Source organism: Psittacula echo (genome assembly GCF_963264785.1).
Source record: "Psittacula echo genome assembly, chromosome: 19".
Classification (NCBI taxonomy): Eukaryota; Metazoa; Chordata; class Aves; order Psittaciformes; family Psittacidae; genus Psittacula; species Psittacula echo.
In genome coordinates, this window is record NC_137755.1 from 5183590 (window position 1) to 5188338 (window position 4749).

General features: G+C 54.7%; 1 pseudogene across 1 annotated transcript; it reads left to right on the top strand.

Moving 5' to 3' along the window:
• Window positions 1-247: 247 nt before the first annotated feature.
• Window positions 248-1225, top strand: LOC308228582 (olfactory receptor 14J1-like; annotated as a pseudogene). The gene has a single exon. The product of its transcript is annotated as an olfactory receptor 14J1-like (transcript).
• The last annotated feature ends 3524 nt before the right edge of the window (window positions 1226-4749 follow it).

Below are 4749 nucleotides of genomic sequence, written 5' to 3' on the forward strand. Positions count from 1 at the left end.
TGGCTCTGCACTAAGCTGCAAAGAGCTGAGACTTTTTGCCTGATGCAATGCTCTTCTGATTGTACCTAGGAAGGAGCCTCAGCAGTTACTGACATCAATGGTGATAACGCTGAGCCTCTCCTCTCCTACTAAAATGTGCTCAGAGTCGTGAGTGTGTAAATTGAACTTCTGTATCTGACATCCCTCCTGTCCTAACCTGTCACTGCCTTTTTCTGCTCTGACAGTGCCCCATGCCCAGAGGCAGCAGATGGCCAACGGCAGCTCCATCACCCACTTCCTCCTCCTGCCATTCGCAGACAGGCGGGAGCTGCAGCTCTGGCACTTCTGGCTCTTCCTGGCCATCTCCCTGGCTGTGCTCCTGGGCAACGGCCTCATCATCACCAGCACAGCCTGCGACCAGCACCTCCACACCCCCATGTACTTCTTCCTCCTCAACCTCTCCCTGCTGGACCTGGGCTGCATCTCCACCACTGTCCCCAAATCCATGGCCAATTCCCTGTGGGACACCAGGGCCATCTCCTAGACAGGTTGTGCTGCACAGCTCTTTTTCTTTGCCTTCTTCTTTTCAGCTGAGTTTTCTATCCTCACTGTCATGTCCTACGACCGCTACGTGGCCATCTGCAAGCCCCTGCACTACGGGAGCCTCCTGGGCAGCAGAGCTTGTGTCCACATGGCAGCAGCTGCCTGGGGCGCTAGGTTTCTCACTGCTCTGCTGCACACAGCCAATACATTTTCACTGCCCCTCTGCCGAGGCAATGCTGTGGAGCAGTTCTTCTGTGAAATCCCCCAGATCCTCAAGCTCTCCTGCTCACATTCCTACCTCAGGGAAGTTGGGCTGCTTGTGATTGGAGCCTGTGTAACATTTGGCTGTTTTGCTTTCATTGTGGGGTCCTATGTGCAGATCTTCAGGGCTGTGCTGAGGATCCCCTCTGAGCAGGGCCGTCACAAAGCCTTTTCCACGTGCCTCCCTCACCTGGCCGTGCTCTCCCTCTTTGTCAGCACTTCAGCATTTGCCTACCTGAAGCCCCCCTCCATCTCCTCCCCATCCCTGGATCTGGTGCTGTCAGTGCTGTACTCGGTGGTGCCTCCAGCAGTGAACCCCCTCATCTACAGCCTGAGGAACCAGGAGCTCAAGGATGCTGTGAGGAAGCTGCTGACTGGATGTGCTTCAGCAGCCATACACTGTCGCCTTGACCCCGGAAAGAGCTCCCAGTGTAGGTCATGACAGGCCAAGTCTGTCTTTCCTGCCTTACACTTAGTTTTTTTTCCACTTACGATGTTGTTGTCTTCAAAGACATGTCAGTTTTTAATGCTTGCTACTTTAGCATGTACTTACCTTGTCTGACTCACAGAATTTTTGTCAATGGGGGTCTCTCATTTTATTTATGTAAAATAAATGATCCTGCAGCAACTTCTTCTCCGTGCTATGTCCCCACATGGCAGGAATGAAGGGGAACGAAATCAGCTTTCTGGCTGCTCCAGCTCTGGGATGGCTGCTCTGTGCCTGGAGCAGGAAGAGCTCTTGGGGAGCCAAAGGACCGGGGCTGTTGTGCTGGTGTGGGGAGATGGGATGGCATGGGGGGGCTGCAGAGCTCTCAGGGTGTCCTGGGCAGGAGAGCAGGGGACACAGGTTCCTCCTTTCTCTTTTGTCCTGCACGTTCGCCCCTCTGCGGGGCTGGCTCCTCACGGACCCCCAGGAGCTGCTGTGCCCTGCACAGGGGCTGAGGCTGTGTGCGACTGCCCCGAGCATCCTGCAGGGGCTCTGCTGTGGGGCCAGCCCCGACCGCACTGTGCTGGGGAGAGGGCATTGGTGCTACAGAGAGGCAGGGGAGGTGGGAGAGCTTGGAGGGAGCTGGGCTGGGCTGGGCAGTACCTGGGAGAGGACAACATCAGTGTCTGTGACATACTGCATGGCCATGGCGGGGGAGGGCTCACACCAGAGTGTTGTGGTGCAGAATGAGGGCTTGTGGAAGGGATCTCAGACCTGCAGGTGCAGGACAGAGGAGGCTGGTCTGTGCCCTTGGTGGCAGGAGCAGACCAGGAAGCAGTCCCAGGTCCATCGCCACCACCCAGCCATTGCCCATCTCTCTCTGGCCATTGACAGTCCTGGCCGCTCACCCCAGTTTATGGGTGAGGTTTGCTGTGGGGCCATTTCCATCCTCCTGCTGGGATCAGGGCTTGGGTCAGGGCAATGGCCAGCCCTGCCTGGCCTCTCTCCTGGCCAGAGCATGGCAGACCCTAGAGCAGCGCTGTCTGTGAAGCCCCACAGGGAACATGGGCTCTCCTGGACCTTGGAGAGGCTGCCCAGCAGGGAGGCAATGGGGTGACAACACATCAAGGACTGCTGTGGGCACTATGTCAGAGGGCCAGAAAAGCAGCTGTCAAGGGGTGACTGCAAGCAGAGGTACAGACAAGGGGTTTCTATGCATTGCCATTGCTGTGCAGGTGGGACTTTGGCAAAGGCAGAGCTCACGTGGAGCTGGTGGCTGCAAGAAAAGTCAAGAGAAAGGAGAAGAGCTTCAATTGCTGTGTTAGAGACTGTCATGGTTTAAGCCCACGCCGTAACTGAGAGCCACGCAGTCTACTTCCCCACCACACACACCTTTCTTCCCCCTGTTCCTGGAGGGACGGGGAGGAGAATCAGAAGAATGCAACTCTCACGGGTTGAGATAAGAACAGTTTAGTAGCTAAGGTATAACACAAACCACTACTGCTACCACCAATCATAATAATGATAAAGGAAATAACAAGGGGAGAGAATACAACACCTCACAACCCATCGACCGATACCTCGCCCCTACCCCGCAGTGCACTCGCCCTTCTGGGTAACTCTCAGTTCTACATCCCGGGCATGACGTGCTGTGGTATGGAATACCTCTTTGGATAATTTGGGTCAGATTTCCTGTCTCCTGGCTTCCCCTCCTCCCTGGCAGAGCATGAGGCTCAGAAAGTCCTTGGTCAGACTAAACATTCTGACCAGCAACTAAAATATCGGTTTTATCAGCGCTGTTCCCAGACCAAAAGTCAAGAACACAGCGCTGCACCAGCTACTAAGAAGGAGAAAAAACAACTGCTACTGCTGAACCCAGGACAGAGACCAAGGCTGAAGAAGGAAAATGCAAGGTTGCTGCTGAATGGGCAGGGGGATTTAAAAACAGAAGACGCTGATGTTGGTACTGAGGGACTCGGTGCCCTCTTTAGAGGAGCCTTTACTGAAACATTCTCCAAGGCCACTGCTCAATTGAGGGGCTCCAGGAGCAGGAGAGCCAGGAAATCCCAGAAAGACAAATGCCAGTTTCTGCCTCTGCAGGGGACACCCCTGCAATGGCCCAGGCTGGGGCTGCCTGGCTGGGAGCAGCCCATGGGAAAGGGCTGGGTGGGCAGGAGCTGGACAGGAGGCAGCGTGTGCCCTGGCAGCAAAGAGGACAGCAGCATGGCGGGCTGTATGACCAGGAGCATGGCAGGAGAACAAGGGAAGGGATGCTCTGGAATACTCCATCCAGGTTTCAGATCCCCAATTCAGGAACGCTATTGGCAAGCAGGAGTGAGTTTATCAATGGGCCCTCAGGACAGGCAGGGACTGGAGCACGGTGCCTGTGGGGAGAGTCTGGGGGAGCTGGGCTTGTCCAGCCTGGAGAAGGGAAGGCTGATGGGGACCTGAGATCTTGGGAAAGGAAGGCTGTCAGGGACTGGCTGCCTGTACCAGCAAGGAGGACATGGAGAATACAGAGCCAGGCTCCTCACCATGGTGCCTGGTGGGAGGACAAAAGGCAATGGGGGATAGTGACAGAGGACAGGTTGAGTCAGGACATAGGGAAACCTTGTTCCCACAGGCTCAGGCAAGTGTTGCATCAGGTATCCCAGACAGGCTGTGCAGTCTCTGGCCTTGGAGTTTTCCAAGTGGGACTGAATCAAGCCTTGAACCTCTTGCTCTGACCCTGCTCCTGACGGGTTGGACTTGAGACCTCCTGGGGTCCCTTCCAACCTCTGTTCTCTTATGATCCTGCAATAATGGGCTCATGAAGGGCCACAAAGATGCTCCAAGGGCTAGAGTACATCCACGATGAAGACAGGCTGAGAGAGCTGGGGGTGTTCAAACTGGAGAAGAGAAGACTTCAGGGAGACATCTTAGCAATCTGCCTACACCTAAGCAGGGCCTACAAGAGATCTGGAGAGGGGCTTTTTGTAAGGCTGTGCAGTGGCAGGACAAGGGGCAATGGCTTTAAGCTGAAAAAAGGGAGATTTAGCTTGGACATTCGGAGGAAGCTGTTCCCATTGAGGCTAGTGGGACACTGGCACACGGTGCCCAGAGAAGCGGTGGTAGCCCCATCCCTGGCAGTGTTCATGGTTGCATGGGACTCATCTCTGTTCCCAGGTTGCATGGGACTCATCTCTGAAGCACCCCAGATACCCTGAACACCCTGAACAACCCTACACACCCTGAACCCAGGACAGTATCCACCCCTTATTCCATACCATTCACGTCATGCTCAGATCCCACATTTTCCATATACCCTCACTCTCATCTCAGTGCACTGTTATCTTAGTGCACGGACCAATTCCTATAAAGCTACTGAGTCCATTCGGTCCATGATGTTGGGCTCCATCTCTTGTAACATTCTTTCAGGGCAGGAGAGGCTGTGTGCAGTGTTGGATCGTTGTCTGCTGATGCTGATCATTCCTTTACTGTAGAACTCGTCCGGTTCTATCAAAGTTCATTCTCTGTTGGGATGATGGTCGGAGGGAAGT